Raw genomic sequence first — 24,863 nt, forward strand, 5'->3', positions numbered from 1 at the left:
ACATTGACAGTCTCAGCAGGAGTCTGGGATTTTGTCTGAACAGCCAGCTAGGAATGTTCTGGATGATTGTCATGCTTCGAAACCTGTCAAGCATGTAGAGACCGCTGTTCGTCCTCAACTCAATACATCTGTGAGCGCAAACAACGTGTGTGTCATCCCAGATATTCATAAGCCCCTGCCAGGTAACTCAGGAGTAGTTAATTCAGAAGTTGTTGTGCCTATTCCTGTGCCTATGTTTAAAAATGAACAGTGTGTTTCCCAGCCTTCAGTTCAGTTAGCTACCCGGCAACCACCTTCAGTTCAGTTAGCTGCTCATCAGCCACCTGTAGCTCAGTGTCCAGCTTCAGCTCTGCCTTCACCTGGCCCTGCCTCGCCTGGCCCTGCCTCGCCTGGCCCTGCCTCGCCTGGCCCTGCCTCGCCTGGCCCTGCCTCGCCTGGCCCTGCCTCGCCTGGCCCTGCCTCGCCTGGCCCTGCCTCGCCTGGCCCTGCCTCGCCGGAATAAAACACAGCTGGGGCAAATCAGGCCTAACGAGACAGGGGAAGCAAAACCAGATACATTAACATAAGACATGGACCTTCAAAGTAAAACAGGAAACATAACACAGAGATGCAGACTTGACAAGGGGCAAACAAAAAAAAAAACAAGGAGCTAGACTCCAAAAACAGGGAACAAGAGTCCAAAACAGAGCGTCTACAGCAGCACTAAGGCCCAAGAACAGTTCAAAATGAAACAAACAAAAACAAGTCCACGAAAAGCACAGGGGCCCAGGAAACTGTTCAGAAAAGGTTCAGGGGGCCTGGAGGTGGACAACACAACAGTCCAAAACAGTTCAGTTCAGGAGGCCGGCCGCGTGAAAAGCACTGGAGGCGGCGATGCAGAAGGCAGCAGCGGCGACGCAGGCAAAGGAGGTCTGGAGTTCAGGAGGCTGTCCACGATGTTCATGATGTCCAGCCAGTGGCCCAGAAAGTGCCTGGCGATGTTGAGATGGCGGCCATAGAAGAGCCAGCATTCCTGTATCTTAATTTGTAGAATATATATTTATATGATATACCTTTATTAGTCCCACAAGGGGAAATTTCATGTTAAGGCTGCCGACCTATTGCACGCAATGTCAGCACCATCTTACCCTCCGACCATAAAATACATTACACAAAAACATCACATGGGGAAGACAGGTCAGAGAGGTATAACAATGGAAAATGCAGCACATGAGAAAAGATAAGGAGAAAAAATAACTCCCCCCAGACTGAGCTCCAACAGGGAGATCAGTTTGAGAACAGAAAAAAAACACCTCTGCACATAGCACATGAAAAAACTCTTAATACACCAAAGAAACACATGACAAGCAACAGGGGTGGGTAAAGGGTGAGAGACAGCCAATGTAGACAGTACATCCGGGCCTGCAGCCTATGCGCTGGTCTCCTTGATCCACCGTCAGCATCGGAAGGGAATATGCGTCGAAGGCGTTTGGAGGGGGGGATGAGTGTATATCTGCATCTGTATATATATGTTTGTGTGTGTGTATGTGTCCTGAGTTCAGCTGAGACAGTGTCCTTCGCCCTGCTAGGCTAAGTAAACAGTCTTCCAGCCAACCCAGGTGGCCTTGCATGGAATGGGAAGAACAGTCTAAACACAGTCGTTATCAGGGTGTTTTTGTTCAGCTCCAGCCTTGAGACCACAGCTGGCGCCAAAGGGGTATCTGCATGAAGTGATGGTGGTTTTTACTTTAGTACGAACAACTCATATGAATTTCAAAGCTGTTCTAACAGTCCGACACTGGTCTCTCAATCTCCCGTTGGAGAGCCGTGAGCTTCTCCATGATGTTATCAAACTTATGCTCCGTGATGTTGTCATTCTTGTGCTCAAAGAGCCGATTCTGAGAACTCACGACCGCAGTGAGCTTCTCCAAGATGTGATCCAGTCTGCACTCAGAGGTCTTATTCTGAGTATTCACGGCAGCCGTAAGCTTCTCCAAGATCTTATCCGTGCTGCCCTCAATGAGCCCATTTTGAGAAACTCACGCCTCGTCCCATCATTTCAATCCCAGTGGGCAGCCTTGTGGGGGTTTGAACAGCCGGTTCCGCTTCCTTAATTCTTCGATAAGCCAGGACCGATCAGCAAGAACCCTGTTACCATGGTTCCGAATAGGTAGATATCTTCAGCACTCAGGCTCACCCAAGCCCAAACTTCTCATTGAGAAAGGGGTGTCAATTGCATTCAGGGACCAGTTGATCAAATCCATAATTCTCTTTTAGGTTTTAGAGAACAGACTGTGAGAGAGTGTTCCAGGGAAAAGTAATACAAAAAACACGAGACAAGACAAGGACACAAGAGGCTAAGCAGGGAAGCTAAGGGAGAGGAGGAGAGGAGAAAAGCGCGACCGCATTCGTCAAGAGCAAGAGCAGAATGGATGAGGGTAGATTGCAACACAGACAAAGGAATACACAGGGCTTATTAGTACAATTGTTACATTTTGAAAAGGCAGTGCACTAATTCTTATTGGCTGTTTAAAAATTCTTAAATTTATTAATTAAAAGTAGTGCCAGAGGGTCTGTCATTGTGTTTTTGTTTTTTTATTACCACATTTTATTGAAACAATTTGTGTTTCAGACTGATGTAAATGTTTACTGTTCTTTTAGATGAATAAATAATTAAATTGTAAATTGTTTTGGCCTAAGCTTTTCATAGCTGTGATTGCAGCCATTCCCCAACTCTCTGTGAATGGTACTCATGGCCATTGACCAGTGGTTGTTGTTTAACCCTTTAAAACCGGAAGGAGCGGGCACGCTCTGTTTTGCGTAACTATTTTTAAATCCCGGTAGCTCTGCAACCACATAAGCTAGCGCAATAATTTTTTTGCATTTGAAACCGGAGGAGTTGTACTTACATCTTATGTCATCAGCTTGTCCTAGGTCACAGTTTCCTTCCACACATAGCTTTGCAAAAACTGCATTAAAAAGCGCTTGCAGCAACAAAAACATAATATTCCAGAAACAAGCTTTGCCGATCCGATCAGCTGTTCATAACACTTCCTACATTGGAATAGACGTCAGCGCAAACTTTTGCATCTCCGCCGTTACCTGCCCGAAACCGGAAGTGACGTAATTTTTGCGGAAATGTAGTTTTTTTTTTTTTACCATATAGCCTCATGAGCCTATACTGGTGTTTTTAAAAGTTATCTTTGACTTTATGACTTTCTGTGTCGTTTCTGGGATGCTTAGGACTAATATTGCACTGCTGGAAATAGTTGATTTTGATGCATATGCTGCTTTTTTGCAAATTTGCAGTATAATATTTATTTTTCGTTTTTCCTGCAGTATATAAAAATTGATGTATTTCAAAAATAAAACTATGAAGACACTGAAAATAAATTTCCTGTGGTAGGAAACTATTTTGTGCAACTTTTTTGTATTTACAGTTTTGAGGGATAAGCCTCTTAAATTTCTCTAACTAGAAATATATTTTAAAAAAGCAAAAACGATTTTCAATTTTTTTGTAGTTTATTGCACTTTTTTGCTATTTATGTAATTACTATGCACTTAATGCATACATATTATTAAAATCTGGACTATAATGGTTGTATTGATGTATAGCAACTTGAAATGCTCCCAAAAATGGCTCTACAGCAACATGTAAAAATATAATATAAGCTCTGGCGGACTTGGTTCTATGGTAGGTCTTAAAGGGTTAATGGTCATGAGAATTTGCATACTTATGATGAAGGACCTGACCTCACAGCCCATTGTTCTTTCTGTGCTGCTAGTTTCTGTCATTATGCAAATGTACTGTTTATAAGATTGGGGAAACCTGTGGTAAGCTGAGACTGAAGAAGTCACTTGGATGAGTGACGAAACGTTTTTCCCACTGAAAACGCTACGTCCAGATGAACCGAACCGAAACTTTTGGAGATTTACTTACCTGGATGATTGAGCATGCGTCAAGACAATTTTTCAGTGTTTATATAAAAGTAATCTGTAAATTCAACAAGGATGTGTATGATTTTTAAAAGGCATTCTTACTGTAAAATAAAAAATTTTGTTTAGTTTATTACTTTACCGTCGTATATGTATTTATTGAGAAAATCCATCCATCCATCCATCCATTCGCTTCCGCTTATCCTTTTCAGGGTCGCGGGGGGCGCTGGAGCCTATCCCAGCTGTCATAGGGCGAGAGGCGGGGTACACCCTGGACAGGTCGCCAGTCTGTCGCAGGGCCAACACACAGGGACAGACAACCATTCACACTCACATTCACTCGCACATTCACACCTATTGATAATTTGGATTATCCAATTAACCTATCCCCACAAGCTGCATGTCTTTGGACGGTGGGAGGAAGCCGGAGTACCCGGAGGGAACCCACGCAAACACGGGGAGAACATGCAAACTCCACACAGAAAGACCCCGGCCTGATGGTGGAATTGAACTCAGGACCTTCTTGCTGTGCGGCAACAGTGCTAACCACCGTGCCACCGTGCTGCCTATTGAGAAAATGTTGATGTAAATTAAATATTGCTTTGTTGTTTATCTATTTACACACTCACAAACATTTTTACAGTGTACACACACCAAAATAAGTAGAGCAGCTTGTCGGGCTAATCAAAGCTTTTAAAGCACATCAGTATCACCTTTGGATACTATTTCACAAGCCATTTTCTGAACAGACTGGAATTACATATAAATTGAATACACACTTGCTTTCAGTGTTTCTAAAGAGAGAATGAAAAAACACAACTTTCCTGAGCTGTGTAAACTGCTACTTATTACTATGCAGCTACTTGTCTTCAGTCTATCATGTTATTTTCCCTGAAGAGCTCTCGAACTGACACGAAGAGGCCCGAACAGCACCGCATCTGTCTGCCAACATGATCACCCAACAGCATTGGATATGAGGCTACACACAATATTTGCCATGACTCTAACATGTAACGCACACACACACTGACAGTATCTCATATGACCAGTGCCCGTGTCCCTGCTCATTTATCTCTCGGTGAGTCAGAGATGCTTTTTTGCTGCGTTGAGACCACAACACATCACTTCCATTTTAGTTCACACTCTGAAGGGCTGTGGGCGGCATGAGTGTGTGTTTGTGCAGGGAGAGAGAGCAAGAGGGCAGAAAGGAAAGGGAGAGGACTTATGTGCACGTGCGTGTGCACGTGTGTGTGAGTGTGTGTTGCAATTAATTAGCATTAGCTGGGCGCTGTTGGTTTCCGAGCGGCTGCAGATTGCCACACTGGAGATTTTTCCACTCAGTGGATGGAGGAACTGGCCCACAGTGATCTGGCGTGTGAAAGCTGCTGGAAAGACGAGGATGTCCGAACAAGGCAAACACCAAGCAGTGAAACACCGAGAGCTACACAACATCGTAAGCATAGATTCCCCCCTGAAGGCGTTCAGCAGACCGCAGCTTGATAAAATGCGGCATTAAAAACATGCACACACACACACACCCTGACCTTGGAATAATACAGTTTCATGTGCCAGTTTGGTTGGATTAAGTTATTCACATGAAGTCTGCACAGAAAATGTAACTAGCTATGAATCAACATGAGTGGTTAAAGACTTGATATATCAATTAAGCAACATTTCTATAATAGCAGATGTTGCTGTGTTTTTAAACTGGCAGCTGTATAATTTATCTCTAAGCTTCCCAAATAAAAACCTACAAGACTGAAAACAAAGCAAAACTGACAGAGGTGCCCAAAATGAAGCAACTCAAATGGGCACTAGAAATCTCTTCGACCTTCATGTTAACGTCACATTTATAAAACGTAAAAATCCTTTCTGACCACCCGTTTTTTAAAGTCTTGAGATTTAGTTTTCTTGCTGTTGCATCTTTTGGTTTTGAAAATGAGCAGGAGGTGAATGAAGCTGTGCATAATTTCCATCCATCCATCCATCCATCTGTTCATCACTAATCCATCTTCTACGCAGGACAAGCCTACTGGAAGACCTCACCTAGGAAGTGCCCAGGAGGCATCAGAGTCAGATGCCACCTCAGCTGCCTCCTTTCAATGTGGAGGACGAGCAGCTTGACTGTGAGTCCATCCCGAATGACTGAACTTCTCATCCGATCTCTAAGGGAGAGTCCAGCCACCCTTTGGTCGAAGCTCATATCTGCCACTTATATCCACAATCTCAGTCTTTTGGTCATGAGCCAAAGCTTGTGGCCATAGGGAAGAGTAGGAACACAGATCTCACCGGTGCCTTCACGCTCAGCTCTCTGTTCACCACACTGGTCCACGCTACTGAAGATGCAGCTCTAATCCATCTGTCAAGCTCTTGCTCCCCTCTTACCTCACAAGACCCCAAGATAACTTAAGCTCCTCCACTTGGGGCAGCAACTCATCCCTGGCCCAGAACGGGCACTCCACCATTTTTGGGTTGAGAACCACGGTCTTTGACTTGGAGGTGCAAATTCTCTTTCCTGGTTCTTATTTTCGCTTGCCTGTAAACTGCTTCAGTGTAAGCTGGAGGCCACTGCCTGATGAAACCAACAGAACCACATCATCCACAAACAGCAGAGAGGTCTCTGAGTGGCCCTGAGAAATGCTGTCCATAAAACGATGAACAGAATCAGAGACAAAGGGCAGCCCTGGCAAAGTCCAGCATCCACCGGGAAAGAGTCCAACTTATTGCCGGCGATGCAGACAAAGCTCTCACTGCAGTTTCTACAGAGACCAAATGAGAAAATATAGAATTCAGTATTTCTCCACCGGGGCTTTATTCCTGGCAGCACAGCTGAGCCTTTGAAGGAAAGTACTGCTCCAGTAATTCTGCATGTGTGAGGAAATAACTCAAACACATGGTCCACTCAGTAGCTTCTGCTTGATCTCTGAACTGCATCTCACAGCCCATTTTATCAGCGTCTCACACTTCATTTCATGGGTCAGTCACTTCTTGGAAAGTTTTCTGGCCACATTTATGTAACACTGGTGCTATTTCGAGGAAAACCGACAATGATGCAGTTATTCGGAGTTAAGTTTGGCACATGGAGCTGACAGAATATGCATCGGCTGATATCAGCAGAAATGTTCCCAAGAGAACTGCTTCCACTTGCATAAAATCAATTGTGAATAAATAAATGCATTAAATAAATGTGAAAAAGGTAAGTAATTAAAAAAAAATTAAAGCCAGTATTGCTAAAATCTTTCCAACAGCCCTGAATGACAGTATTAAAATGCACATATATTAAAACAATGTTCTTTTTAGGCCAAATAAAGAGTAGCAGAAGAAGAAGAAAGTCACATATGCCAGACATCATTTTGTAAATGTCATTGTCATCATTTTAAAAATGGCTGAGCTTCACAGTTACACTCGTCAAGGACGGGTCCAGGGAGGCATGAAAATGACAAGAAAACAAGTCAGACTGCAAGAAACAAGAAAACAATCCTAAATAGACTAAAGAGTGTGCAGAGGAATGGATGTGAACACAGGACACATGGCAGAGGCCCAGAGAATAATGATGTGATGCCAGACTTCAAATAACATCTGGAGCTGGCAGAGCACCAGCAAACCAAGCATTCAGAAGGATAAATAATGAGGAGTGTGGGCAGGCAGGCACATTATCGTGTTAGAGCTGATCTGAGAAACAATATAGAGAGAGGCATGAGGTTAGGGTAAAAACACCTAGAGCTGACCTGCTCCTGAAGCACCGCAGAGAAATACGTGGACAGACAAACACCGCAGCGACATGACCATTGAATCTCGACTCCCTATTCTAATAAATCATCCTCTCATTAACCACATGAGCAAAACTGAGGTCCAGCACTGAAAAAAAGGGATTGGCCAGCTCTTGGATTTACGTAAGCATCTTGCGTGTATTTAACACAATTGCCTCATGCTTTAAAGTTAGGTGTAACTATATAGTGTAGAAACTACATGATATGCAGAGAGGGTAGATTAAATTGTTCATATCATGTTCAAGTTAAGCAAGTCAATAATATAGCAATGTTAAATCCCGCGACACTGCACGGGATTTCAGTCTCGCACTCTTTTTTGGTATACCAAAAAAAGTAAATTGGGTGGTTGTTACATTAAAAAAGTCTACCTTGTAATTAGAACACAATAATTTCATGTTTCTATGAACGTAATTAAATCATGTAGGATTTGCATGGAATTCAAAAACTTAATTTGTTCTTGTTGAGATGACAGGATACAATCTAGTAAGAGTGGTTAGTTGCTGAACTCATGAAATTCACAAGATCGCACAAGATTTCAAACTGCAGGAAAATCAGTGGAGTTATAAGAGGCAGAGAACTACACACACACCACATGCATGCTATTGCTATTTATTGTGGATTAACCTGTCAAGGATAAAAACAAAAAAATTCTGCATCAAACACAGGAAATCATAGCTTTCCTGTGTTTCCTATATTGTTGGCATGGTGGTTAGTGCTGTTGCTTCACAGTAAGAAGGTCCTGGGTTCAAATCCACTTTCTGGCTAGTTTGCAGTGGTTTCTCTCTGGGTCTTCTGGTTTCCTCCCACAGTTAAAAGTCATGCAGCTATTAGAGCCAAGTTAATTGATGATTCTAAATTATCTGTGAATGTAAGTGTAAATGGTTGTTTGTTTCTATGTGATAGACTGGTGAGCTGTCCAGGGCTCAATAAGCTGGGAAATAACTTCAGGGTTATTTCCCAGCTCTCCTGCAACCCAGAGGATGGTAGTCATTGTAAATCCATTCAATTTTTATGGTAACCAGGATCTAGACTTTGTTGAACATTATGTAATATGAAGACAACATGTAGTATTTAAGTGACCAAGTAGTATTGGGGTAAAAGTTATTGAATAGTGTTGAAATAAAATGACAAAATTGTGAAGGATTAAAATATTCCAAGAGCTCAACTTACTTCATCTGAACATGTTTCAATCGCGTTTTAGAAACACAAAATGCACAGGTTTATTGAATATGAAAAAGTTGTGTTGATTTAACTCAGTTGTTTAAGTTTCTGCCAAAGCAAAACATTTGTGTGCAACAAATGTCCACTATTGAATCAAGTAAATCCAACATGGCCTTTTTTTCAGTGAGTTCTATTTCATACAAGCAGCGCGTTCTGCACCCACAACATTTTCTGTCAGGAAGTTTGTTCACAGCAGCTTATTATGTCTGCAAATCTGGCAGTGAAAGCAAAGATATAAGTCATAACATAAGATATAAGTCTTTTTTACAGTGTGCTTTCATTGTATTGAAGTTTGCAGTGATTCATTCATTCACAGCTCTCTTAAGGTCCCACCACAGCAGTCTGGACCTCGACTGTGTTTGGGGTCATCATCCTGTTGCATGACCCAGTTTCAGCCAAGCGTAGCAGTAGCAGCTCTTTAGCTGTCAGACTGATGACCTCACATTTGACTCTAGAATATTTTGGTATACAGAGGAGTTTGTGGCTGACTCTTTTAGTGCGTGGTGTCCAGGTCCTGTGGCTGCAAAACAAGCCCTCTCCAACATTGTGCCTACAGCTGATATGAGGTGTTTGGTTTCCTCTAAATTTAGTGGTGTGAAACAAACATCTGTACTGTCATGACTTTTATAGATAACTGAGGCCTGTTGGCTCTGAGATGGAGAGTTTTTTTTACACGGTCTGACCTTGGGGTGAATTTGCTGTGACATCTACTCCTGGGAGGATTGTAGCATTGTGCACTCAAAAAAATGAAATTGGGTGGTTGTTACATGCATAAGATCCAAACTTATAATTTGAACTAAATAATTCCATGTTTCTATGGTGAACGTAAATAAATCATGTAGCATCTGCATGAAATTCAGCAACTTAATTTGTTCTTGTTGAGATGACATCATACAATCTAGTAAGAGTGGCTGGATCCAGGCAACTAACTGCTCTTACTAGATTGTATGATGTCATCTAGACAAGAACAAATTAAGTTGCTGAATTTCATGCAGATGCTACATGATTTAATTACGTTCACCATAGAAACATGGAATTATTTAGTTCAACTTACAAGTTTGAATCTTATGCATGTAACAACCACCCAATTTCATTTTTGTGAGTCGACACACGAAATTCACAAGATCACATTAGATGTCAAACCACAGGAAAATCAGTGGAGTTACAAGAGGCAGACAACCACACCACGTGTATGCTGTTACTATTTCTTACGGTTTAACTTGTCAAGGACAACAACATAAAGCATCATCAAGCATAGCTTTCCTACTTTTGTTAAGCCTGTATTGACAGATTAATGCCATGGTGGTTCGTGCTGTTGCCTCAGAGCAAGAAGATCCTGGGTTCAAATCCACAAAGTGGCGACTTTTTCAGTGGGTTCTCTCTGCGTACTCTGGTTTCCTCCACAGTTAAAAGTCATGCAGTTGTAAGGGTAACTGGTTATTCTAAATTGCCCAAAGGTGTTAAAGTGCAAATGATTGTTTGTCTCTGTATGATAGACTAGCGACCTGTCCAGGACGTACCCTGTCCCTCTTGCCCTATCACTTTCGCAGCCCAGATAAAGATAAGAAGATGGGTGGATTGGAAGTTGCTGTAAATCTCTTGAATCTTTTTGTTGAACATTACTTAATATTAATATAACATGTACTACAGACATAAGTTACATTTTATTCATTCAACAAGATTATCACTGGTGTGACAAACAAATATTTTACTAGTTCATGTAACAAGACTGACTTTTGATGTGCCAAAGTGTTTAAACAATATGAGATGGATTTAAATACATTTAATTAGACTAACGTGGTGCAAACATGTTGATTGAACAAAAGTCAAATTAATTGAATGTTAATGTTAATATTATGTTAAACCTACACACATATATCGTGTTGACACAACACAATCAAGATGGATTAATATAACATGATTTGTTTAGATGGAATATAAGTGGCAAGATAAAATTCATCCAATGAATTATTTTTTTGAGTGTGTCTTAATATGCCAATGCTACATTAACACAATGTCAGTTAGTGCAGGTAGTTTAATTAGTGATTCTAAATTACCCATAGGTGTGAGTGGTTGTTGTGTCTCTGTGTTAGCCCTGCCTTAGACTGACAAACTGTCTGGGGTGTACCCCGCCTCTTGCACTATGGTACTATGGTCCCTGGGACCCTGATAAGGATAAGCTAAAGATAATGAATGGATGGATGGATAGATAGATGGTACAGCATATGTAAACAAAATAAAAATTGGGCTTATAAAAAGTCATATATGATCAACAGTATCAAAGCATATATAATTAAAATTCAGGACAAGAGTTTTGTGGCACAATGGTGCAATGGTTAGCCCTCTTACCTCGCCGCAGGACGGTATGTGGTTGAAACCTTCTGCTCGACCCAGGTCTGCCTGTGTGGACTTTGCTTGTTATCCCTGTCCCTGTGTGGGCTTCCTCTGGGCACCCCTGCTTCCTCCCACAGTCCACTTTGCTTGTTAGGTTAATGGGTGATTCTAAAGTGGCCGTAGGTGTAGACGTGATCCTGTGTGGTTGCCTGACATGTCTCTTTCCATTAACCCTGTGACAGACTGGTGACTTACTAGAATTTTATTAGCATTTAATCAAGCTCTTTCCATTTTTTTTTAGCCTGGTTTATTATCAATGTCAAAATAATGTAGGCTAATGCTTTATTGTATTACAACGGGAAAATCTGGCAACATGCCAGATGCTTTGTCACCCCCAATCCACATACTGAGCATATCAAGTAATAGTTCTTATAGTTATGTAGTTATAGGTATCCAGTTAGTTAGTTAGTTTCCCATGGCCACATAAAGACACAGTTATAGTTAGTTAGTAATGTGATATAAGTTCTACATTCAGTTTAAACACAGCTCAAGTTGTCAAATGTCAGTTTAGTAAGTTAAACATGTTTATTATTTATGTTTTTTCTGCTTCACATATGTAAAATATTCCATCATTCATTAGATATAGAAGAAGGTAAATGTTGTTCAAAGTCACACATAAAGAACCAGAACCAAATCTTCACCTGTTTCAGAAAACTTCTGGAGCTTTTTGGCCATGTCGGTGACATAAAGCGCGGACTCTGGCGCCACCTGGCGGCCATTAGCAGAACCACACACCTTCACCTGTAAGAAAAAAAAAAAAAAAAAGATGGATGCAGCAGTCCAGAAATAGCTCTCACAAAAAAGCGCACAGTGCGTCAAAGTCCAGTTCCGGTTATGTGACGCTTCTCACAGCTTCTCCCATGGTCACACACAGGCAGTTTTATAAAGAGCTGTGTTATTTCTGATCGTTTAGTCTCTGTGGGAAAATGCAAATTGTTTCAATTAGCATTTTCAGGACCTTTGCGCGCTTTCTCTTCCACCTGAACAGCGCGTTATATACTCAAGGGCTTCATTAGGGGAACAGAAGTGGGACGATTCGCTGCCTTTCTGCAGTAAAAAGTCTGTTTATAATATTTTTACGCTATTTTCTTGGTTATATCACAGATTTAAAAACGTGCCTTGTGTCCCCTAAAAGACAAATGATTTCGTCTTTTATAGTTTGCACTGGTGCTGTCTCCTTCATGGAGTCCATCAACCTCACGAGAACATTACAAAAGGCTTAAAGTTTTGTGAGGCTCCTGCATTATTACACGGGAAACGCCCTTTATTAAATATCGTGTCCACTATGTAAAAAAAAAAAAGTGGATTTACAAGCAGAATATTTTCCCTGGCATGGTGTGATTTGGATTGGTGTGAGTGAGTGAGTGTCAGAGTCAGGGAGGCGGGAGGGGGGGCACACAGTGTGTCTCTGCTGTGACTGTGTATCACTTCAGATGCTCAGACAGAATTAAAAATGCGCTCCTCCGCCTTGTCGCCGGTGTTGTGCGCATTTTCTTGACAAGCCCGTGTTCCCACAGCATGGTGCTCGGACTCGGAGGCTCGGCACCCTCTTCGTACATAACCATCAAACTCTCGCGGACGCTTAATTAAGACAGCAGACTGCGCACAGCGCCCCGCAGCACCTGTTCCCACCTTCAGATAGAAGGTAAGTTTGTTTTTGTTTTTTTGGAATCGAAATTTGCGTTAAAAAGAAAAAAGAAAAAGGGAGACAGGTGTGACTGGCTGTGAAGATGCATAAATATAAATAAATAAAAATAAGACTGCGCGAAGTTGGAAAAAAAAAAAGGAAGAGGTAGTTCCTGGAGAGTTGGCACATGCAGCACAGCTCCAGGCTCCAGTAGCTGTATTAATATTTTCTCCTCCCTTTTGAAGGTCCCCTTTCTCTTCTCAAGTTCAAAGCGCGTCGGCGTTTGTTGTTTAACGTAGTTTCCGGTCAGCAGGGGACGTCTCGGTAAACAATGCAGCTCGGTGATTCACGCGTGTGCGTCCCCTCGACATTAAAGTTTTTGCCAATTAATCAATTAGCGATTAGGACGGTCGGAAAGCGTTGGTGCAGGGGGGCGGGTGGGAGTGAGGCTGATGCACGACCCAAAGCTCAAAGTGGAGGTTTCATGAAATTAATATGGATGGTTTTTTTTACATGATAATAACAGTTTGGGTGTAGGTGTTCATTATTCTCAGCCACAGGTCTGCACTGTGTACTTGGGCTGTTCCTCCTTCAACTTTACTGATGGTTTTTCCTTCTGTCTCTCAGTGGTTGTGCTGCAGATTTCTCTGTGTACAGCCTGAAAATTTCAAATTACCATATTACCTCAGACAAGCAGAAGTTCAGGGCGTTTTTTTCCCCCAGATTTCCTCCAGCACCTAATCAAACCAGCCACCCACGAGAAGTAATGCAAATTTTCATCTCTGCAGGTTTTGGAGGTGAACTAATGACCATCCATCCACCCATCCATCCGCCTGGCTTTCTTTTCTTTTCTTTCTTTTTTTTTTTTGGTTGAACTGCACCTTCATGAGGCATGCCAGTGTTCAATTAGCCACTCAGACTTTTATTTTTGAAGTATCTTGATCTCCTGTCTCCCCTCAGAGGGCAAAGTGAATGTAATCTCACACCAATGGACTGTTACATAACTTTAAAACTGAAGTGCCATCCTGCCTGCGTAGGAGTAGATGTGATGTTCCCACTTCCTCGCTGTTGTTTTGCTCGTTAATTCTGAGAGGCGCATTACTGTAAGTGGCGTTTTGTGACTTTACATGACTGCTGTTTTTTTTTTTTTTTTTTAAAAACAGTTTTTATTTATTATTTTTTTAAGACCCCCACCCTTCTTTTAAATGCAGATGCAGATGAGGCCACGAGCATTACTGATTGCTTTGCGAGTCGTTGCTGTGATTATGCCGTCCTACCTACAAGAAGTCTGTGATTGCTGAATGGTGGACTGACATGTTGATTTTGACCAAATGTGTGCGTATATATTTATGTGTGTGTAGGGGGAGGGGGGCTGCTTTCTGCCCTGTGTTGTGTAGGAGGAGTGCGATCGCAGAGTGCCCAGGCATGACGCTCAGAGCTGTTGGACAGAGTTCAGTCCTTTGCTGAGCAGCCTGTCCTCTGTGCTGGAAACGGTGCGCAGACAGACACATTACAGTAACCTGACTCATGTATATGGCAGGCTTCCCCTCTTCACTGCTAAGAAATTGTGTCATCACCTTGAAACACAAGAGAGTAAAAAAACAGAAAAAAAGGTGCTCACTCCTGAAGCAAACGTCCACCATTTTGAAAAGTCTGGCAGATATATATATAAGGATTGCTGGCACAGGAGACAGTTTCTCTGCTGAGAGCAGTTTCTTACTGTTCAGTTAGAGGCTATTTTGGGCAACGAATCAAAACTTTATTAAAGATGTAATTAGTTTTTTGTTTTTTTTAGATATCAACCATTTCCCATCAGTGTGTCCCAGCAGTATAATCAAGTTAAGCTGCACTAACTTAGGATGTAAGACGCTCGCTTTCCAATGCGAACGCCTTCTCCAGTCAGCTTGAGTCAGATTCATTTAAATGCACAGTAGGGCAGGGCAGCACTTTACAGGAAAACAAATTGTCAGTAGCACCCAATGCTTCATGCAATGTGATACGAGTAAAAAAAAGTTGCATTTTTTGTAAGTATATGCAAAATGGGGAAAATACTTACTCCTTCTTATCCAACCACGGTCGTGACGTTGCTGCTGGAGCTGTTGTCTTTATTGGAGAGGTGAGGTATCACCATGAATAGGTCGCCACCCCAACACCCTCAGGTCTTAACAGAGAGAACTTAAAGCACAACTATGATAATTTTTGTATGGAAACAGCAGATGTTTATGATATTATCTCACTGGTATAGCTCTCTGTTTATAGCTTCATATTAACCACAATAACAATAAACAGACACACAAACAAGAACACAGCTTCTAATCTCTTCTTAATAATTAGTGCCAATCATTTGTAGAAAAAACACATTTTTTTTGCATCCATAAGCTCGAAGTTTCAACGGATCTTCTCAGAAGCTTGAGTCCCAATTTCCAGGTATTATCTCAAAACCTTGACTTGCTAACGCAAAACGTCTGAGTAAAAAACTTGAAATTAGACAATAACCATAAATTATGACTTACAGATGCCAAAAAGTGTTTTAGTTTGTCAGCGGCAGAAACAAACTTCAAGTGAGAGTGGTCTACCGGTGGTTGAAACACGTCTTTAATGATGTCATTGATCTTTATCGGTGTCAGTACTTCTCATTAAGGGTAGAGGGGAGGTCCCCAGATGTCGTCTTTATCAGTTAAGAATGATTGCTGCATTTGTAACGTTATGGTAAAGCTTCAACTGCATCTAAAGAGGCACCAGAAAATAACACGCCTACATAACCACTTGAAAGAAACCATCACAGAAGTGATCACTTTTGTCGTACTGCACACGTGCACTCCTCTAACTCGCAACTAATATGTAGTATTAACAAGTAAAAGGTCACGGACACGTGACAAATTACAGAGTGCCTTTTTATAATAAAAGATATATCCCCAAATTACCACCTCTATTGGTTTTTAGGTTGAAATTAATCAGTTCCACCTCAACAAGTTATTGACAGATGGAGTTCTGAAAAACAACATTCTGCGTTTGAAGTACAAATACTCTAAAACCGATAAGACATGATGTGATCAGAAGCTCTGCACTGCCTCATATTCATTACCTCCTGGTTAAGACCACAGATCCCGCCCTGTCTCCTCACTGTTAGGGTACCGTATGCACCACAGCACTGATGGAGTGGATGTAAAACAGCAGGATTTGGAGGATATCGTTTAGTTACTGTTTCATGCAGTGTAATTAAATTAGGAAGTGTGTTGCTATAGTCCTAATATAGGTGTGTTTCTTAGGCAACCTGACAGCTTTTTCTCTCAGGTTTGAGCACGTCTGGTGGATAAATGCTCCAAGGTAGATGTTCAAGACGAGAGGTTTAGGGCTTACGTACACCGACTCAACAAAACATCACAAAGTAAAAGATTTGAATTTGGTTTATGGATTAAAGACGACGAGTTTGCTAAATCTGACTCCTTAAATATGTCAAAAAACATATAGTTGACTGTTTTATTTTTAGGTTGATTGTGACAGGACTTTAAAAAAAATCAGTAGGGGTTGTTTAATAGAGCAGAACTTGAAAACCAACAGATCTGGTTTGTCGTCCTCCTTCCCTGGCTTCTTCAGAGAGAGTACAGTATTAATGCAGGCTTTTGTCCTCTTGTGGTCACTCTAACACAATCTGAAAATGAAAGATGAAAGTGATCCCTCTTTGTCGTTGTCAAGTCTGCGCTCGTGAGATTAAATCCACGGTAGATATCGCAGGAAAGCCGGGGAATTTAAATACTAACCAAATGTATGGACGCACATGCACGCACTAAAGTCTTATCAGCAAAATAATAGTTTAGGAAACATTTTTAGTCCTAACTCTAACATGATCGTCTAGTTTGAGGTTTCTTTGGGGGAAAGTGTTTGATAGAATAAAACGAAACTTTAAAGTTCCTAATCAAAGTCTTAAAAAGCTGCTAAAACTGCTCTTAGCACAAAGTCTACGAGACGCTATATCTACTCAATCAATATCTTCTCCAAAGACCCCTGACAAAACTCAACTTTTACAGATATTATTCACTCCCGCTTATGGAAAAACCTCTGACATTACCTAACAGTCCTTTACAAAAATACCATTTTGTATGAAGAGCTCCTCATGCGTCATTAGTTACACTGTGAATCACGCAGTCATGCAGAGGTCAAGCAACACCAGAAAAAAGGAGGAACTGCGATGCTGAAAATACTTTTTTTAAGGGTATGGATCCTATTGTTTCCAAGCACATTTTGGATCGCAGCTTTAACCGCAGTCCGGGATAAAGAGAGATTAAGAAGGAGAGGAGAGGTGTTTCGCCTTGTTTTTGCTGAAAGCGGTGTGAGAAAATCTGGCAGTCGCGTGGTGAGATTCCAGTTGTTATGTGATTTTGAGAAGTGACAACGGCAAAGTGACAGCGTCTTGAAGAAAGTTGGTTTCCAGTTTTCGTGGGAGACAAGTGAATGTGGCCGGGCTGTTATCCTGGCAACTTTTCCAGCTCTTATTATGAGGAAAATGCAAGATTCAGTGACCTGTTCAGATGGACAACTTTGGCACTCCAAATCGAGTACAGGCTTTCCAGATAAGCTCCAAAACACGGTGGGAAAAAGACACAGTAAATAAGATTTGCAGTAAATTAAAACCTCAGTCAAAACTTTATCCACTGATTAATTGTATATAAATAATAATAGTCACTGCTCACATTAGTCCACATTTTTAGACTTTCTCAAAGCTGATGACGACCACTTACTTTGTTTTGTTGTGGGACCACAGACTGTATTTAAAAATAGATGAGGCTACTGTGACGCCACCTACTGCCTTGTGAAGAAAAAGAAGTTTTCTGGGGGACTAGAAGTTAACATTCTGAAGACAGAATTATCTTTTTTTTTACTTTTTTTTTTTTTTTTTTACATTTTACAAAAATTCTGACAGTTTTGAGACATATTTGCAGACACTGAAGTTAAGATAACAAACAGAAATATTGGAATGTCTGCTTGTTCGTGATTTTCTTCTTTTGTGTTTTGTTTGTTTTTGTGCACAGCCAGGATTGTTGGTTGGCATCTCTGACTGGCTTTTCCCGTGCTGCGTCACATATTTGGATGAGTGGTTTGAATATGAATTTACCCGCTAATACTATCAAGCTTAGTTAGCAAGGTGCATGGATAGCTCATGAGTCACTCAGAAAAAAGCAGCATACATGTCTAATGTGGGCTCCAGCACGTTTTCTTTGTGGACCAGCTGAAGTCAGCTGACTGCTGGCTCTGAGGTTTCCTCCTCTTCCTGGATTCACCCAGCTGCATCCTACACTATATGAGTAGATGTTATATGAGGCATCATGAATGCTTTCCAAATCCTAGCTAATAAAAAGACAGCAAAAGGGTGAAATATCAGCGAAAATTCATGTTGATGACTCCTACCAAAGTTCTTCTGGAAGCAGATCCTGTTACTCAGCGGCTGCACTGAAACACATTTTGAAGCATTATTAAATTAAACTTTAAATTTAAACCAGGATATTAAAAAATGCACAGATTCACTCATATCTGATTAAAAACATATTTTAAAAGTTTGCTTACTTTTACCACAAATAAGACTTTAGAAGGTTTTTCCTCTTTAAGCTTAACCACTACTGATAAAAATGCTTTCAGTAAAGATCAGATTTTATTGGTTTAGTTTTGAGCTCTTTGATTGGTCCTTCTTGGGTTTATTGGCCAATAGCTGTTCTTTTACAGTATTATGCAGCGTGGTCAACACTTAGTGGATTGACAGTAGCTAAAGTCTGTTTTGAGGATGCGTAAATGCACTCACGTAAGTTTATTCATTTGTTATTTATAATCAATATTAGAGAATACTAGATATCAATAACTTTATTTCTTGTGTATATTTTTTCTTAAATTGCTAATGTCGAAACTTGCTAGTCTGGGTGGTATGCTAACCACCGCTTGGTCAGTCAAATTAATGTGTACATTTCTGAAGAACATTTAAATTATTTATATGTAAATAGTCTATAAATACTGTTTACATGTGCACAAGCATTCAAATAACATATCAGAATATTGTAGTTACAAAATAAACATTTAGGATTACCTTAGGTTAAAGTTTATTTGTATTTAGAAAATGCTTTCTATGGGCCTTTGGTGCCCTCTGGTGACACATGCAAAATAGATTGGTCACCTGGGAAACGGATGTACTTTATTGTTTTGTCATTTTTGTTCTTTATTTGTGGCCAGAATACAAATACGCATATAGTACCGTTGTGTACTACATGCCTGTAGTGGTTTTAATTATTTGAACTTTCAAGGCATACCTCCTGTTGCAAAATTCTCACACAAAATTTTATTCCAAATTATTTTAGTGCCGTTTCTGTTTCTTTCAATGTCTCTCATAATAGCCAGGAACTAACCTGCCAGTTACCAAGGATACCACAGCCTGCCCTGAAGCCGTTTAACATCAATCACTTTAAAATGTACCACAATATTGTATACAATATGAAAAAAACCAAACTCCAGCAGCACATCACATTATGTAAGCTTTAAATTTCCTATTTAAATGTTTCTTCTTATTTCCTGTCCTCTTCTCCCACACTTCCACCTCCGACAGTTTTACACATTAACATGTTGTTTCTGTTTTTCTGTCCCTGTAAAATACAGTATCTGTACCTTTAGCTAGCAGACACACTGTGTCAAACTGCGCAGAACAAAAATGCTTACTTGAAAGTATTTTTGTATCGTAAACTGTAAGATTTAAATACTCATTAGCTGAAGGTGCTAGAACACTGGCCCACTTTATCCCATGTGTGTACCCACCGACACAGATACCTGCTAATTAGTGCTATGTTGTCTTTCAGCTGCTCCCTTTCCCTTATTAGCAAGCAGTGTTGGGGTTGTTATTCAGTAAAGGTTATGTATTACACATTAGTCACTGCTTTTCTTGAAAGTAATGCAGTACATTACTTAACTGTTCCACAGAAAAAAAGTAATTTGTTACATTACTTGTTAATTAGTTTTTATGTTACTCTGTAACATGGCTTAAATGCGTTGTCACATAATAACCAGTTAACAATATAAACCTTTGGGCCACAGTCCCGCACACCAACACAAACGGTTATCCTAATGAGCACACATATAACATCTTTGTTTGAGTATTTAAGTCTGAACACAAAGCAAAGTTGAAAATCTGAGACTTTAAAGCGATCAATACGTTAGAAACATGAACAGGTAGAAACTCATCACTGCCTTTGTTACCTGTTGAAGTTCTGGCTCTTGCTGCTGGGCTGGGGTCAGGACTCAGCCTTAACATCACTCTTAGTTGTTCACTATAGGTTTGTGTTAGCATGCTGTCCGTGAAAATGCAGTAATGAGTAAATCTAACTGTAATGTGATTACTGAATTGAAAACGTGTTACTGAAAAATGTAATGGGAATATTCTTAAAGGCACCAACACCAAAAATATGCGAATTTCACCAACTTAAAATAACATAGGTGAGAGCCTAGCAGAGAGCTAGCATGATAGCCCCCTGTGTTAGCATCCACCTCTCTAATAATGATAACTTTCAACCTTTCAGACAAACATGACTCCTTGTGCAGTTGATATAGAGGGAAACATTTGCTCTCAAAGTGAACTCAAGTTTTGGCATGTCCACACTGGCTTTATTTTTCTGCCCCAGCAGCTGCTGCTTGGCACTACTGTGCGAGTTACTATAGCTAATAGTTTAGCTAACACGTGCATCATTCCATTCAACAGGCAGCTCTATCATTCAGCTGGTGTTTCTGCTCACCTGCTGAATTTAGTGCTAACATTCACATACTTTCAGCTCTGCTTTTAGTCACTCCTGAGAAAATATCTGTATCTTTAGCTGCTAACCCGCGCAAGATGTTCATCAGCAAGCTGCTGTTTTGTATTCAGTACGTGCTTTTCAGAGTTTTTTCTTTTTTAGGGTTAATGACTGCAGTAAATATGTACTATAATTATACTCCTAGTGTTTTTTCAGTCTAAATGTGCTTTTATAGATAGGAGGACTTCAATACTGTGGATTATTTTTTTCATTTCTTATGTTTAAATCACGGTTCATTTTATTTCTCTGCCTGAATGTGCATACTTATCCAATTTGGGATCCGTATCAAATCTAAAAATATCCTATATTAGATTTACACCTCATAATAACTGCAGTCTCCACACCTCATATTTGCTCTTTTCAGTGCTAAACACGCAATTATTCACGCCAAATTATCCTGAATTCAAATAATCATAAGATTTTAACATGCATTATATACCTAAAGCTGCCATCAACAAAAGCTGAATGATTATAGGTTGCAGGCTGACCTCTGGGTCACACTATGGAGCAAAAATGGAACAGTTAAATGATTTGACATCATAATGGATCACATTTAGCTTTTCTCTCATTACACACACACACAGACACACATCTCTGGTCTGACAGAACTATTTGTGATAATGCTCCTTCTGAATCACCACATCAGTTAACCGATATGCTTCTAAAATTATGAAAATTCACAGTTATGCTAACAGTCCTTCTTCTCTCCTACAGCCCAAGTGTTGCTTCTGACTCATACTAATGCCTTTGTACTACTTCGTCATGCACACACACATACACACAACACACAGCTCTCACTTCCTTGTCACTGGCCCTGAGTGCCTTTGCTATGCCGCTTATGCAGCAGGCATCAAAACGGACACCTGTCATCAGTCAGCAGGCCCCCGTGCCCACTGTTGCCCCCTGTGGATACTTATAGCCCACTGCAATTATGTTGTTCCATTAGTCATCCTACGCATGCAGTGATGGGCTGCTGGCTATACTTATCCACTGTCATGGTCACTCTTATGCAAATGAGAGATTTTACAGACTGATGAGAGAGTGGCTGGCGTCAAAGCAAGAATTTATGCTGAACCTTAAGTACACAGTTGTTAGTCTGATTTGTGTTTGAGTTTAGAACTACCTCTGCTCGACATGTTAAGGCTTCAACTATTATGAAGTTAGAGTTGGCGTATACTGTGTGTATAATAGTGTGTAGTTACATTCATGTAGATAGACCACTGGCCACTGTTCATAAATCCAGCAATGTGGCCGCCATATTGGTCAGAAATAACAAATATAAATTCATCGCAATACATTAATGCCTGTACACATTTTTCCTGCCACCATCCTCTTCAGAGTAGGAAAATCTTTTCTGCTGCAGCAGCTGTCCTCACCTGTATAGCATTCACTCCAGCAGGTCAGGCTCAAATGCACTCTCAGCAGATCAGCTGATCTCAGTGCGAACCCAAATCAGCTGTAGGCTCAGCTGATATGCATTGTGCAGTTGGCAAATGTAGCATAGAACATGCTATTTGAGTCTTTTTAGCTCACATCATTGTGAGCTAGACATTGTCAGACATTGTCAGACATTGTCATTTCAGACAATGTCTGAAATGACAAGAGAAGAGGTGTTGTGGTGACAGTGGGTTGCAAAGAGGCTTGCAATAAGCAGCAACTGATGTGAGCTAAAAAGACTCAAATAGCATGTTCTACGCTACATTTGCCAACTGCACAATGCATATCAGCTGAACCTACAGCTGATTTGGGTTAGCACTGAGATCAGCTGATCTGCTGAGAGTGCATTTGAGCCTGACCTGCTGGAGTGAAAGCTATACAGGTGAGGACAGCTATTAGGCCTATGAAGTTTTTGTCAAAAGTCATTTTTAACAGTTAAGGTATGGTCGACATAGTATTTCTAAACATTCTACTTTTCTTTAATCATTTCTAAGAATGAATGAATATTTTTTTCTACATAATTACAGAAAAAATGAGAGGTTTATTGAGCCATAGCACAAACCTCTACTGTGCAATGATGTGGTTTAACTTTGTGATGCTCAAAACTTGTAAAATCAAACTAAAAGTAAGGCTTATCTTTTATTTAACACACAGTATAAAAACACCAGCATGGGTTTGAGCTATTTCTTGAAAACGCATCATGTCAAAAACAAAAGAAGTCAGTTTAGACAGTTTAAACCTGGCAGAGGTGGGAAGCCAAAGATTTCAAAGACTCTGGAAAGAAAACTATTGACTACTGACTGATTAAAGGACCACCTGGAGACATATTATGTACACTGGAAGTGTAGCACAAGATTTCAGATGACCCAAAAACTAGGTCTCTTTGGCCACAGAGATGCTGCTTATGTTTGGAGAAAGAAGAGAGAGGAAAACAACTCCACAGTGAAACATGGTGGAGTATTATGTTGTGGGGATGCTTCAGAAGATCTGGAACCAGGAATCTTGTCAAGATGGAAGGAATCATGATGAAAGAAGGATATGTGAAGCTTCAGAAAGAAAAACCCATGAAACAAGAATGGCCTGGGATTGCTGAAGAGACGGAAGTGATACTTACTGAAAACGACAACAAACGACTGCAGGCTGTTATCCAGCAAAAACAACGCACAACTGACTTTCAGCATCAGGGAGGTCAAATGGGGAACGTAAAGTAATGTAAGCATCTATAATAAAACTAGGATGTTTGGAAAAGCTGTGTTAAAAGTTTCTTGCTCTGTTTAACAGAACTTGGGAAAAATACATTTTCTGTATGTGATTAATAAATGTGCACAATAACCTGTTAATTCTTATTAGTCATGTTAATTTGTCAATGGTAAGCTGCTATAAATGTGCAGAAATCTGTGCATCCTGTGGATTTCTCAGAGCTGCAACATCAGCGCATATCCATGAAATGTAATGTCCCTGCCAAATGTAAAATCTGTAGAAGATAATTTTAAAAAAGTGAATTTCCAGCGCCTGCTTATCAAAGACTCCAGATGGAAACACCGTATGTAGGATGTAACAATGAGCAAAGTGCACGGCACTGCTATCTGCTTTCAGCATTACTATCGCTGCATGTTTATTGGCTGGGGTTTACATTTGTGAGAACTCGGTGGATTTCACTCGGTGTGGCAGAAGCTGAAGGCAGCGTAGCCGCATCAGCTCAGTGAAAAGTGGGTGGGTTGTTGAGATTTAAGTTTCCGCCTCGTTCCTCCTCTGCTGCCGTCTTAGGAGCCTCTCTAACTTTCCCTGGACTTATTGCATTTGGGTTTGTTTTTTCCCCTGTGAGTAGCTGGCAAAATGCGAAGCACTGTACGGATGATTTAGAATTTTCTTTGACGTTTTTGACAGTGCATCAATCACCAGCAGCATTTCCCGTCTCATTATTTGGGATAACTGATCAGGCTTGCAGATCACAGCTTGCAGATGTGTAAATCGTGGAGGTTTCTGCTTAACTGGATGCCTGCGCTGCTTTGCTATTACTACCTCTGTCATTATATGGCTACATCCACCTACACATAAAACTCAGCTGAAAACAAGTTTATGAGTGTTCTCTGGAGGCTGCTGAAATGAATGCTGGGAAATGCAGGAGTCCACCGTGTGAAGCAGGAGGGAGAATAAAGGGGCACCATGCAACAATCTGGGACAGCCTGATTTCACATTTCAGGAGGGCTTTTTTTTTTGCAATTCTCTGGATTTTTCGTCAAGTTTTTGGTTATTACTAATGTTACATTACATTAAGTTTTTATCGCACATTCTGTTATTTATTTTTAAATGTTCTCCCTCCTTGTGACTGCAAAACACTAGGCTTTCTTTGATGGATTACTTGTTGCAGGTAGGTATAAAGTTTATGCAGATGACTTTTTCCTCCTTACTGGAACCCAAGGTAATTTGTCAAAGCAAACACTTAGGGTTTGCTGAAGAAAGGATGCACAAGTTTTAGTTAATAATATATGTCAGCGGTCTCCAACCTTTTTTGCACCACAGACTGGTTTATGTCTGACAATATTTTCATGGACTGGCCTTTAAGGTGTCGCGGATAAATACAACAAAATAAAACCAGTACCGGTACCAAAAAAAGAAGATTTATTCATAACACTCGGGAAAAGACCCAGGGACACCGACGATAACGCTAAAAACGAT

General features: G+C 40.6%; 1 protein-coding gene across 2 annotated transcripts in view; it reads left to right on the forward strand.

Annotated features, from left to right (window-relative positions):
- Positions 1–12,680: 12,680 nt before the first annotated feature.
- The window catches only part of rin1b (Ras and Rab interactor 1b), a 40,265-nt gene continuing 28,082 nt past the window's right edge, over positions 12,681–24,863 (forward strand). For both annotated transcript variants that reach the window (XM_006805493.2, XM_035914202.2), the window contains exon 1: positions 12,681–12,945. The gene's annotated coding sequence lies outside the window, so the exon portion shown is untranslated. The remainder of the gene's footprint in view (positions 12,946–24,863) is intronic.

The sequence above is a fragment of the Neolamprologus brichardi genome, chromosome 3, assembly GCF_056152115.1.
Source record: "Neolamprologus brichardi isolate AB-2024 chromosome 3, ASM5615211v1, whole genome shotgun sequence".
NCBI classification, from domain to species: Eukaryota; Metazoa; Chordata; class Actinopteri; order Cichliformes; family Cichlidae; genus Neolamprologus; species Neolamprologus brichardi.